The 14,721-nt window shown below is 42.2% G+C and overlaps 1 pseudogene; it reads left to right on the top strand.

Moving 5' to 3' along the window:
• The first annotated feature begins 1,929 nt into the window (after nt 1–1,929).
• Nucleotides 1,930–14,721, top strand: part of LOC102426146 — a 39,189-nt pseudogene continuing 26,397 nt past the window's right edge.

Raw genomic sequence — 14,721 nt, 5'->3', positions numbered from 1 at the left:
TTAAGTCTTTCTTCATCTACTGTTTCTATCACAGCTACCAACACCAGATTTAATCTGAAACATTTAGTACTCAGAACGTTCTTATTTTTTGAAATGCTCACCTGAGGATATGTTTATTAATTTTATTTTTTAAAATATATTTTTATTGATTTCAGAAAGGGGAGAGATGAAAACATCAGTGATTAAAATCACTGATTGGTTGCCTCCTGCACATCGCCTTACTGGGGATTGAGCCTGCAACCCAGACATGTGCCCTTGACCAGAAACAAAATTGGGCCTCTTCAGTCCACAGGCCGACGCTCTATCCACTCAGCAAAACTAGCTATGGCTGTTTATTGATTTTAGACAAAGAGGGAGGGAGGGAGCGAGGGAAATATCTATGTGAGAGAAACATCAATCAGTTGCAGTCCAAACGCACCTCAACCAGGCATTGAACACAGAACCTTTTTGGTGTACATGGCAACACTCCAACCAACCAGGGCTACAGGACATTCTTAGTCTAAGATTTTGTCATTCTTTCATTCAATATCTAATAAAAGTGATTAATACTAGAGCCTGACATTGATGGCCTGCTGTGATATCCCACCTACTATCTCTCAACCTCATTATTTTCTATATTTAACACAAACCTCCAAGACTGCCTTTTCCAGGAAGCATTTCACATATGATCACTGCCTGCTTTGGAATTTCTGTATCAATTATATTCTCTACCATTCATTTGGCACATAACATTGGTTTTACACTATCATTACCACCAACTCACCTTTTTAAAAAACAAAAAAATAAAACTCTAATCCCCAGGGCAATGGGAATAGCAGCCCTGTCACATACCTCTGGAACATTAATACTACTAATAATAACAAACAAACAGGAAACTGATTGGGATTTGAAGTTTTTCTTTTCTTTCTAACTCCACTATTACTTTAAAGAGTTGCAAATTACAGAAATTCAAGCACAGTTAGTGGTAATGAAGATGGACTCCTTCACTGAAAGTGAAGAAATTCCAGTGTTATGAGGGCACAGGTATTCTTAACATCAAGTTCCCCAAAATCCTGAGGAGGGCTGGGTAGCTGCTTTACACATTTAAAAAAAGGAGGACATTTAAAAAAAGGAGGGGAGGAGACAGTGCAGGGAGGCAAACACCAGTGAAACCTCGCACACATTCCCCCCAACACACACACACACACACACACCCCACAGGCACCATTCTGCACTTAGGTGAGACAAAAGTCAGTGGGACCCCAAGTGCCTGGGGCCTGCGAGACCAACTCAGTGGGGGAAGGGAGTACTGCTCAGAGCAGGGTCAATCAAGGCATGAAACTCAAGGCAGATCCAGCCTTTGGGCTAAGGAGTCCCCCACCACTAGACTACTACAGCTTTAACCTCTTGGACCTATATCAGGTTGTGTCCAGAACCAGAAAGGGACAGTGACTCACATTCACATGCACTATAGAAGCTCCCAGGAGGCCCAGGATAGACACACCAAGGGAACAGATACAACATCAGAGAAAAACCTAGCAAGCCCCACAAATAGCAGACCCAAAGCACCTGTATACCAGCTGGCATGATGACACTGGGTTTGAACCACACTGGCAGCAAGTCAGAGGGGAGACCCCTCCCACGAATGGGATATCAAAAATCAAGTCCCAGTTACAACAGGAGAGCCCAAACAATGCACAAAAGGGGCATTCCTAGAGCACCCAGCTCGGGTGAACGAAGAGACTGCACCACTGGATGCCTCACTTTCTACATTAGGCCAACCCACAAAGACTGGGAGGCACAACAGTTCTAATACACAACAGCAAATACAAAGAGACAGCTAAAATGGGGAAACAAAGAAACAACCCCCAAATGAGAGAAAAGAAATTTCCAGAATAAGAACTAAATGAAATGGAAGCAAGCAATCTATCAGACATAGAGTTCAAAGCAATGGTTATAAAGATGCTTAAAGAACTTTGTGAAAATTACAACAGCATGAAAAGGAAAATAGAGGCCATGAACTACAAACAGACAGAAATAAAGAATGATACATCTGACATCAAGAACACACCGGAAGGTATTAAAGGTAGATTGGATGAACCAGAGAATCGAATCAGCGACTTGGAAGACAAGGTAGAAATATATACCCAATTAGAGCAGCAAATAGAAAAAAGAATTAAAAAACAGGAAGATAGTTAAAGGGAGCTCTGAGATGTGAAACATAACATCTGCATTATAAGAATGCCAGAAGGGGAAGAGAGAGAGCAAGGAACAAAGAACCTTGCTTAAAGAAATAATGACGGAAAATTTCTCCAACCTGGTGAAGGCATATGTCACACAAATTCAGGAGGCACAGAGTGTCCCAATCAACCCAAAGAGATCCACATCTAGACACATCAAAATTAAAATGGCGAACATTAAGGACAAAGAATCTTAAAGGCAGCGAGGGGGGGGGGGGAGAATTACCTACAAAGGTGTTCACATTAGAATGTCAGCCAACTTCTCAACAGAAACACTTCAGGACAGAAGGGAGTGGCATCAAGTACTCAAAGTAGTGAAAAGCAAGGGCCTACATCCAAAACTACTGTATCCAGCAAGGCTATCCTTTAAAATTGAAGGGGAAATAAAAAGCTTTCCAGACAAAAAAATGGTTAAAGGAGTACATCACCACCAAAGCAACAATGCAAGAAATGTTAAAGGGACTGCTTTAAGAAGAACAAAGGAGAGAGAGTTGTAGACATAAAGAAAATAAAAATGGCAATAAATACCTATCTATACTAATAAAAGAGTAATATGCTAATTAGACCAGATAGCTTCCGGACGACCATCCGCACGGCCTTCCTGAAAAAGCCGGGCCCAGGCAAAGCTGCCTGCTGGCGGTCCTGGGCACCAGCAGCTGTGACTGGCTGCAGCCTGGGAGATGGAGAAGCCGCCCACCCTGAAGTCCCAGGCACCAGTGCCTGAAGCTGGCTGTGGCCCAGGAGACAGAGAAGCCGCCCACACCCGCACTCCCAGGCGCCAATGCCTGCAGCCCTGGTGAAGCCACTTGCCCACCGTCCCCTGCAGCTGCAGCTGGCCTGGGTTCCGGTGCCTGTAGCTGGCCAGAGAGAGGGTAGCCCGGGTCCCGGGTGCCTGCAGCCAGCTGGAGGAGGGAATCCTGGGTCCCGGATGTGGGGCCAAGGTAGAGGTGGTTAGGGGCAATCAAGCCAGCAGGGGAGCAGTTAGGGGCAATCAGGCAAGCAGGCAGGCGAGCGGTTAGGAGCCAACAGTCCCAGATTGTGAGAGGGATGTCTGACTGCCAGTTTAGGCCCGATCCCAAGGGGTCCCAGATTGGAGAGGGTGCAGGCCGGGCTGAGGGACACCACCCCCCATGCACGGATTTCATGTACCAGGCCACTAGTCAATAATAACCTTAAATGTAAATGGGTTAAATGCTCCAGTCAAAAGACATACGGTGACTGAATGGACAAGAAAGCATGACCCATATAAATGCTGTCTACAAGCCCACCTCAGAACAAAAGACACACACAGACTGAGAGTGAAGGGATGGAAAAATATATTTCATGCAAATGGAAAAGGAAAAAAAAAGATGGGTAGCAATACTCATATCAGACAAAATAGACTTCAAAACAAAGGCCATAACAAGAGATAAAGAAGGTCAGTTTATAATACTAAAGGGAGTGTTTAAACAGGAAAATATAACCCTTGTAAATATATATGCACCCAATATAGGAGCACCCAAGTACATAAAAAAAATTCTTGAAGGACTGTAGGGAGAGAAGTCATAGTACGTGTGAGAAACATGCTCACCTGTCTAATCTCAAATAATGGACTAGGGAGACATGAAGTACAGTGAAAGTGAAACTTTTAATGGTGGTCTTGCAAGATCGGGTTTCTGGTGGAAAGCCACACCAAGGATGGTTACAACAGGAATTTATCCCTAGTGTGGAAGTCCCTCCCCGGTTCCTCATTGGCTGACTACTATGGGGTGCACATTCTTCCCAAATGTTGCCTAAGTTTCATTATTTCCTATTGGGTTATATAAAAAGTGGGCTGTAGGCTTTTTAGCTGTCTCCATCACCCTTTGTCTCTTTGAGGCGGAAAAGCATTCCTGGGGTATGTGCTTTCAGACGTGTATACAGTCTTTATCACTTCCTCATTCCATTAATACATCTTCCCCCTGTTGGTTAGCTCTTTCGAACATCCTGTTTGCCTGGGGGCTTTCCAGGTACATGAGCTTTGTCAAGTCCGAAGACCACCATGCAGTAATTTTCCATTCCGGGTTGAAATGCCTTGACTTGAACATGGACCACCTCTGGCTTAATTTCTAACATGAGGGGACTTTACACCACACTGACATCATTGGATAGATCTTTCAGACAAAAAAATTAACAAGGAAACAGAGGCCTTAAATGACACACTAGATAAGATGGGTCTAAATGATATTTACAGAACATTTCACCCCAAAGCAACAGAACATACGTTGTTCTCAAGTGCACATGGAACATTCTCAAAGATAGACCATATGTTAGGGCACAAAACAAGTCTATACAAATTCAAAAAAGATTGATATAATACCAAGCATCTTCTCAGATCACAATGCATGAGGTTTGAAATCAAGTACAATAAAGAAACTCAAAAACATTCAAATGCATGGAGGCTAAATAACATATTATTAAACAATGAATGGGTTACCAATGAGATCAAGCAAGAAATTAAAAGCTTCCTGGAAACAAATGAAAATGAACACACAATCACCAAAAACCTATGGGACACAGTGAAAGCAGTCCTGAGAGGAAAGTTCATAGCACTACAGGCCTACCTAAAGAAACAGGAAAAAGGACTAATAAACTGTCTAACCCTACAACTAAATGAATTAGAAAGAGAATAGCAAGAAAAGCCTAGAGCAGCCGTGGGCAAACTACGGCCCGTTTGAAATGAACAAAACTAAAAAAAAAAAGACCGTACCCTTTTATGTAATGATGTTTACTTTGAATTTATATTAGTTCACACAAACACTCCATCCATGCTTTTGTTCCGGCCCTCCGGTCCAGTTTAAGAACCCATTGTGGCCCTCGAGTCAAAAAGTTTGCCCACCCCTGGCCTAGAGGAAGTTGAAGGAAGGAAATAATAAAGACCAGAGCAGAAATAAGTGACATAGAGACGAAAAACAAAACAAAAAAACCACAGTACAAAGGATCAATAAATCCAAGAGCTGGTTCTTTGAAAGATAAACAAGATTGATGATCCCCTAGCCAGACTCATCAAGAAACAAAGAGGACCAAATAAAATCAGAAATGAAAGAGGCAATATAACAATGGACACCCCAGAAATACAAAGTATTGCAAGCAAATACTATGAACAACTATATGCCAACAAACTGGACAACCTGGGAGAAACAGAGTAATTTCTAGAAACATACAATCTTCCAAAACTGAATCAGGAAGAATGAGAAAACCTGAGGCCAATAACAACTGCTAAAATTAAAGCAGTAATTTAAAAACTTCCAGCAAACAAAGTCCTGGACTGGATGGCTTCAATGGTGAATTTCACCAAACATTCAAAGAAGAACTAACACCAATCCTCCTCAAATTATTCCAAAAAATTCAAGAAGAAGGAACACTTCCAAGCTCTTTCTACAAAGCCAGCATTATCTAATTCCACAATTAGATAAAGACACTATAAAGAAAGAAAATTACAGGCCAACCCCTGTAATGATGAACACAGATGCTAAAATCCTCAACAAAAATTTAACCAAATCGCATCCAGCATTATTTTAAAAACATCATACACCATGATCAAGTGGGATTTATTCCGGGGATGCAAGGCTGGTCCAATATTCGCAAATCAATGAATGTGATACATCACATAAACAAACTGAAAGATAAACACCACATGATCATATCAAAGGATGCAGAAAAAGCACTGGACAAAATCCAGCACCTTTTTTTGATAAAAACTCTCAGTAAAATGGGAATAAAGGGATCATACCTCAACATAACAAAGGCCATATATGACAAACCTATAGCCAACATAATACTCTATGGGCAAAAACTAAAAGTGTTTCCCTTAAGAACAAGAACAAAGCAAGGGTGTCTGCTTTCACCACTCTTATTCAACACTAGAGGTCCAGTGCACAAATTTGTGCACCAGTGGGGTCCCTCGGCCTGGCCTGCGGAAACGGGCCAAAACCAGCTCTCCAACATCCCCCGAGGGGTCCCAGATTGCGAGAGGGCACAGACCAGGCCAAGGGATCCCACCAGTGCACAATCGAAGCCGGGGAGGGATGCGGGTGGTTGCTAGCCGGGGAAGGACTGCAGGAGGGCTCCAGGGCGTGTCCGGCCCATCTGGTTCAGTCCCGATCAGCCGGACCCCAGCAGCAAGCTCACCTGCTGGTCAGAGCATCTTCCCCCTGGTAGTCAGTGCATGTCATAGCAACTGGTAAACTGTTTGCCTCTTGGTGGTCAGTGCACGCCATAGCGAGCAGCTGAGCAGCCTTAGCATATCATTAGCATATTACACTTTGATTGGTTGAACGGCTGACTGGACGACCAGACTCTTAGCATATTAGACTTTTATTATATACGATAGTACTGGAAGTTCTACCCATAGCAACCAGACAAGAGGAGATAAAAGGTATCCAAATTGGAAAGGAGAAAACAAAACTCTCATTATTCCCAGGTGACATGATATTGTACATAGAAAATCCTAAAGACTCCACCAGGAAGCTACTAGACTTAATAAATGAATTTGGCAAGGTAGCAAGATACAAAATCAACATCCAGAAATCAATGGCATTTTTATACACCAATAATTAACTCTCAGAAAGAGAAACCAAAAAAAAAAAAAAATTCCATTTACCATTGCAACAACAAAAAAATAAGATACCGAAGCATAAACTTAACCAAGGAGATAAAAGACCTGTACTTGGAAAACTATAGGACATTGAAAAAAACAATTAGAGGGAGATACAAATAAATTGAAGCATATACCATGTTCATGGATTGGAAGACTTAACATCATTTAAGTGTGTATGCTTACCCCAAACTCCAAAAATTTATATGGAATCATAAAAGAGTCCTAATAGCTGCAGCAATCTTGAGAAAGAAGAATGAAGTAGGAGGGATCACAACACTGGATATCAAACTATACTACAAAGCCATTATAACTATACCACAAAGCCTGGTGCTGGCACAAGAACAGGCATATAGACCAATGGATCAGAACAGAGACCCCAGAAGTTGACCCACAACATTACAGTCAATCAATAATTGACAAAGGAGACAAGAACATACAATGGAGTAAAGACAGTCTCTTCAACAAATGGTGCTGGGAAAACTAGACAGACACATGAAAAAAAGATGAAACTAGACCACCAACTTACACCAGTCACAAGAATAAACTCAAGATGGATAAAAGACTTAAATGTAAGGCATGAACCCATAAAAATCTTAGAGGAAAACATAGGCAGTAAAATCTCAGACATCTCACATAGTAATATATTTACGGACACGTCTCCTTGGGCAAAGAAAATTAAGGAGAAAATAAACAAATGGGACTATATCAAAATAAAAAGCTCCTGCACAACAAAAGAAACCACCTTCAAAATGAAAAGGTAACCCATGGTGTGGAGAACATATTTGCCAATGATACATCTGAAAAGGGGTTAATATCCAAAATACATAAAGTTCTCATACAACTCAATGAAAGGAAGACAAACAATCCAATTGAAAAATGGACAGAAGACCTGAATAGACATTTTTCCAAAGAGGACGTACAAATGGCCAAGAGACATATGAAAAAATGCACAATGTCACAAATCATAAGAGAAATGCAACTTAAATCCACAATGAGATATCACCTTACACCTGTTAGAATGGCTATCATCAAAAAATCAACAAACACCCAGCCAGTGTGGTTCAATGGTTGAGCATCGACCTAGGAATCAGGAGGTCAAGGTTCGATTCCCGGTCAGGGCATATGCACAAGTTGCAGGCTCCATCCCCAGTTGGGGCTGGAGGTGCAGGAGGCAGCCAATCAATGATTCTCTCTCATCATTAATGTTTCTGTCTCTCTCTCCCTCTCCCTCTGAAATCAAATAAAAATATATTTTCAAAAAAAAACAACAAACAAGTGTTGGGGAGAATGTGGAGAAAAGGGAACACTAGTTCATTGCTGGTGGGAATGCAGATTGGTGCAGCACCTATGGAAAACAGTATGGAGTTTCCTCAAAAAATTAAAAATGGAACTTCCGTTTGACCCAGCAATCCCACTTCTGGGAATATATTCTAAAAACCCCAAAACACCAATCAGAAAGAATATATGCCCCCCCTATGTTCATAGCAACGTTATTTGTACAATAGCTAAGATGTGGAAACAGTCCAAGTGACCATCAGTAGATGAATGGATAAAAAACTGTGAGACATTTACACTATGGCATACTATGCAGCTGTAAAAAAGAGGGATCTCTTACCCTTTGGGACAGCATGGGCGGACCTGGAAAATATTATGCTGAGTGAAATAAGCCAAACTGAAAAAGACAAATATCTCATGATCTCACTTATTTGTGGAATCTAATTAACAAAATGAATTGCCCAACAAAATAAGGTCCAAAGCATGAAGGCATGGAAGAGATTGGCATACCTCGATGTGGTGTTGTGGAGGGAAGAGATAAACCAAAGAACTTACATACTTATATGTATAGTCCATGGACACGGGCAATAGGATAGTGAAGATGTGGGGCGATGGGTAGGAGCTGGAAGGAGGGGGGGTAAAGGAGGGAATGTGGGAGGTATCTGTAATACTATTAATAAAATACATATTTAAAAAGAAACAATGTGGGGGTGGGGGGAATTAGTAACTTTGTGTAGGATACTAATTAATCAGTACCAGTGTAAGAGAGGTGGAAAATCCAAAATTAAATCCCTTAATTATGACAATAGGTGAATTTTTTCTTTAAATCACCCTTTCCTACCCCACATATCTCACTCACTGGCCTAAACCTCTTTCAGTGCTGTTAAAAGTAGCCGACATTGGCCAGCCCTGCAGACTTCCCTAAAATGACCTCTTGCAAGGTGGCCCCCCAGCCTGGTACTAGCAGCAGCCAAGCTCAGCACCTCTCCTTGCAGCATAGCCTATCCCAGGTGTCTCCTGCCCAGCACAGACAGCTACCAATCACAATCACAGAGCACTTTGTAGCTCCTACCAAGTGGCTGGCTTCCGACTATACTGAGCACTACATAACACAGCTCCACAAAGGACACGTCCAAAGGGTAGACTCAGCAGAGATCAGAGCTCCACTGCAATGAATCTCACCCCAACAACAGCTTCTCCTCTATAGTCACCATCCAGTCAGCCTGAGGGTCAATCCCACCCACTGACTTGCCAACAGCAATCAAGACTCAACTACAACAGGAGGGCACACACAACCTAGGGAGAATTTACCACTGGGCCCCACATGACATCTACTACATAGGCCACTCTGCCAACACTGGGAGATGTAGATCAACCTAGTACAGAGAACCAAACAAATGCAGCCAAAAGGAGGAGACAAACATGTCTAAAATGGAAGAAAAGGACAAAACTCCAGAACTAAATAAAACGGAGGCAAGTAATCTAACAGATACTGGTTATAAGGAAGCTCAATGATCTCAGTGAAAATTTAACAAAGAGATACGTAACATAAAAATGGAGATAGAGCTCTGGCCAAGTGGCTCAGTTGGCTGGGCATCACCCCATGCACCCAGAGGTTGCTGGCTCAATTGACGGTCAGGGCACATGCCTGGGTTGCAGGTTCCATTTCCAGTACGGGGCTTGCAGGAGGCAGCCAATCTATGTTGTGCTATCACATCAATGTTTCTCTCTTCTCCCTTCCCCTCTCTCTAAAAAAAATTAACTATTCTTTAAGAAAATAAAAATGGAGACAGAAAATATATAAAAAAAGTCAGAGATAAAGAATACAATAATTGAAATGAAGAAAATATCACAGAGAATCAATAGTAGATTAATTGAAGCAGAGAATGGAATCAATGATTTGGAAGATGAGGTAGTGGAAAGCATCCAATTAGATCAACAAAAAGAAAAATGAATTTTTAAAAAATTGAGGACAGTTTCCTCTGACACTGTGGCTCAGTTGGTTGGAGCATCATCCTGAACACCAAAAGGCTGCAAGTTCAATTCCCAGTCAGGGCACATACCTGGGTTGTGGGCTTGATACTTGGTTGGGGCACATATAGGAGGCAACTGATCAATATTTCTCACTTCAATGTTTCTCTCTCACATCGATTCTCTCTCTCTCTCTCTCTCTCTCAAAATCATTAAAAACATATTCCCAGTGAGGATTAAAAAAAATAAAATGAGGACAGTTTAAGGGACTTCTGAGACAACATTAACTGTATCAATGTTCTCATCATAGGTGTACCAGAAAGAGAGAGCAAAGGATTGAAAATCTATTTGAAGAAATACAGGCAGTTCTCGGGTTACGTCAGACTCTCCGTACATTATTTCGTGGTTACATCGCCATCTCCCATTTACAGTATTTATAAAAAAAAAAGTTCCGTCATTTCGACGTATGTACATATGAGCTTTATGTTTTTTATTATTTATTTACCACAAGTAAAGGTCAGGAATTGTTACCTTTCTTTTAAATTTTTTTTTTTACTATTTCATTTCATTACTGCTGTGTATATGCTCCATGAGTGACGTAGGTGCTTATGTAAGGAGGGTTCCAACTTACGGCGAAAATCGTGTTACGTCGTGCCGAAGGAACGGATCTCCGACGTAACCCGAGGACCTACTGTAATGGAAAACTTCCCTCACCTGGCAAAGGAAATAGACACACAAGTCCCAAAAGCACAGAGTCCTAAACAAGAAGAACCCAAAGAGGCCCACACCAAGAGTCCCACATCATAATTAAAATGCCAAACGTTAAAGAATCTTAAAAGCAGCCAAGAGAAAGGAAGTTAGTTACCTACAAGGATGCTCCCATAAGACTGCCAGCTGATCTATCAACAAAAACTTTTTTTTTAAATATATTTTATTGATTTTTTACAGAGAGGAAGGGAGAGAGATAGTTAGAAACATCGATGAGAGAGAAACATCGATCAACTTCCTCCTGCACATCTCCTACTGAGGATATGCCCGCAACCAAGGTACATGCCCCTGACAAGAATCGAACCTGGGACCCTTCAGTCTGCAGGTCGACGCTCTATCCACTGAGCCAAACCGGTTTCGGCAACAAAAACTTTACAGGCCAGAAGTAATCAACATGAAATATTCAGTGATGAAAATCAAGGCCCGGAGAAACCAAGATGGCGGCATAGGTAAACACCTGAAATTGCTGCCTCCCACAACCACTTCAAAAATACAACTAAAAGACAAAACGGACATCATCCAGAACCACAGGAAGGCTGGCTGAGTGGAAATTCTACAACTAGAAGGAAAGAGAAAAGCACACTGAGACTCAGAGGAGGTGCGGAAGTAAAGTGCAGAGATACGGAAGCGCACGCGGAAAGGGCTGGCAACTGAGGACCCGGCGCACGTGGAGAGGGCTGGCAGCTGAGGACGCGGTTGTCTTTTTCAATCAGGAGGGAGACACAAGCTCCCAGCTGCTCTGAACTCCAGTTCCGGGCGAGTCTCTGGGGACCCAGACTCATATGGGGAGAAACTGGACTGTCTGGCATCAGGCAGAACTCGAGGGCGGCTTTCTCTCAGAGGTGCTTGCAGCGATTACTGGGACACTGAGACGCGGGGCCTCTTAGGGTAGGACTGGGGAGCAGCCATATATGCTTGCTCCGCCCTGTTGATCCCCAGAGACCCCGCCCCACCCAAGCTGTGCACAGAGGCTTTTGCATATGAAAGGCCTGGCCCTTTGCAACCTGAAAATTACCTAACAAACTGAAGCTTAATCAGAGAGACCCAGAACATCCAAAAGAAAGCCCAAGGCCCCACAGCAGCTTGCATTGCTTCACTGCTGGGCCTCATCTGGGCACCTCCAAACCCCAAACAAAGAAGAGGAATCTCTCCATAGCTCCTGCTGGGTAGCCTCAGGCAGAGGCTAAATTAGCACCTCCTTAGAGATCCAAGAGCCAGTGTACCCAGTAGTCAGAGTGGGACCATCCAGATTACAACTCCTCAGATCCATAAGGGACACACTCAGGGGGCAGACTCAGTGAGCACCAAAGCCCCACTGAAGCAAGTCTTGCCCCAGAAGACTGTCTCCAGCTCAGAAGTTCTCCCAGTGCAGACACGGCTGATTCTCACAGCCAATTGGCCTGGAGGTCAATTCCTCCCAGTGATACCTACAACAATCAAGGCTTAACTACAACAAGACTGTGCACAAAGCCCACAAAGGGGTGCACCAAGAGTGTCCACCTCAGGTAACTGGGGAGGCTGAGCCACTAGGCCCTATAGGACACCTAACACAGAAAACCACTCTATCAACACAGGGAAGCATAAAAAATAAGGAGACAAAAAAACAAGTCACAAATGACAGAAATGGAGGAAAGCAAACTACTGGATATAGAGTTCAAAACCACACTTTTAAGGTTTTTCAAGAATTTTCTAGAAACCGCCGATAAACTTAGTGAGACTCTCAAGAAATCTAGTGAGACCGCTGATAAATTTAGTGAGACCCTCAAGAAATCTAGTAAAACCCTTGAGGTTATGAAAAAGGACCTACTAGAAATTAAGCATACACTGACTGAAATATAGGATATGATGCAGAGTTCCGACAGCTGACTAGAGGATCGCAAGAATCAAGTCAAAGATTTGAAATGTGAAGAAGCAAAAATCACCCAACCGGAAAAACAAAAAGAAAAAAGAATCCAAAAATATGAAGATAGTGTAAGGAGCCTCTGGGACAACTTCAAGGATACCAACATCCGAATTATAGGGGTGCCAGAAGAAGAGAGAGAGCAAGATATTGAAAACCTATTTGAAGAAATAATGACAGAAAACTTCCCCTACCTGGTGAAAGAAACAGACTTACAAGTCCAGGAAGCGCAGAGAACCCCAAACAAAAGGAATCCAAAGAGGACCACACCAAGACTCATCATAATTAAAATGCCAAGAGCAAAAGACAAAGAGAGAATCTTAAAAGCAGCAAGAGAAAAACAATCAGTTACCTACAAGGGAGTGCCCATATGACTGTCAGCTGATTTCTCAACAGAAACTATGCAGGCCAGAAGGGAGTGGCAAGAAATATTCAAAGTGATGAATAGCAAGAACCTACAACCAAAATTACTTTACCCAGCAAAGCTATCATTCAGAATTGAAGGTCAGATAAAGAGCTTCACAGATAAGAAAAAGCTAAAGGAGTTCATCACCACCAAACCAGTATTATATGAAATGCTGAAAGGTATCCTTTAAGAAGAGGAAGAAGAAGAAAAAGGTAAAGATACAAATTATGAACAACAAATACACATCCATCAACAAGTGAATCTAAAAATCAAGTGAATAAATAATCTGATGAACAGAATAAACTGGTGAATATAATAGAATCAGGGGCATAGAAAGGGAGTGGACTGACTATTCTCGGGGGGGGGGAAGGGATGTGGGGGTTGTGGGAAGAGACTGGACAAAAATTGTACACCTATGGATGAGAACAGTGGGTGGCAGTGGTAAGGGCAGAGGGTGGGGTGGGAACGGAGTGGAGGGGAGCTATGGGAGGAAAAAAAGAGGAACAACTGTAATAATCTGAACAATAAAGATTTAATTTTTTAAAAAAGCTTCAAAAAAAAGGATAAACTATTACTTTCACCCCCCCCCCCCAAAAGAAAAAAGAAAATCAAGGCCCTACAACCAAGATAACTCTACCCAGCAAGGCTATCACTTACCATCAAGAGAGATAATGAGCTTCCAAGACAAAAAAAAAAAAGTTAAAAGAGTTCACCACCACCAAACCAGTATTATAAGAAATGTAAAAGGGACTTAAGAAGAAAAAAGGAATAACATGGCAATAACTACAAACCTACAAATAATTCCTTTATTATTTTTATTTTTTAAATATATTTCTTTATTGATTTCAAAGAGGAAGGAAGGAGAGAGAGATAGAAACATCAATGATGAGAGAGACTCATTGATCGGCTGCCTCCTGCACGCTCCCTACGGGGGATCGAGCCCGCAATCCAGGCATGTGCCCTTGGCCGGAATCGAACCTGGGACCCTTCAGTCTGCAGGCTGACGCTCTATCCACTGAGCCAAGCCAGCTAGGGCCAAATAATTCCTTTAAATATAAATGGATTCAATGCTTCAATCAAAAGACACAGGGTGGTTAAATGGCTAAGAAAATAAGACTCATAGTCAGTATATGCTGCCTACACGAGACTCCAGATCAAAAGGCACCTACAGACTGAAAGTACAAGGATGGAAAAATATTTCATGCAAATGAAAATGAAAAGAAACAAAGCGGGGGTAGCAATATTTATATCAGACAAATTAGACTTTAAAACAAAGATTATAACAAGAGCCCTGACCGGTTTGGCTCAGTGGATAGAGCGTCGGCCTGTGCAGTCTTAGGGTCCCGGGTTCGATTCCGGCCAGGGGCATGTACCTTGGTTGCGGGCACATACCCAGGGGGGGAGTGTCCAAGGAGGCAGGCTGAATCGATGTTTTCTCTCTCGGTCGAATGTTTCTTAAGTCCTCAATTCTTCCTCCCTTCCCTCTTCTGGTGAAAAATTCATTAGAATATTATTTTAAAAAAAAAAAGAATGTAAAATAGAAACAAAGATAATTTCATATACA

The sequence above is a fragment of the Myotis lucifugus genome, unplaced genomic scaffold (assembly GCF_000147115.1).
Source record: "Myotis lucifugus unplaced genomic scaffold, Myoluc2.0 scaffold_19, whole genome shotgun sequence".
NCBI classification, from domain to species: Eukaryota; Metazoa; Chordata; class Mammalia; order Chiroptera; family Vespertilionidae; genus Myotis; species Myotis lucifugus.
Note: the sequence above shows the minus strand (reverse complement) of the source record. Positions and strands in the feature narration are given on the sequence as shown.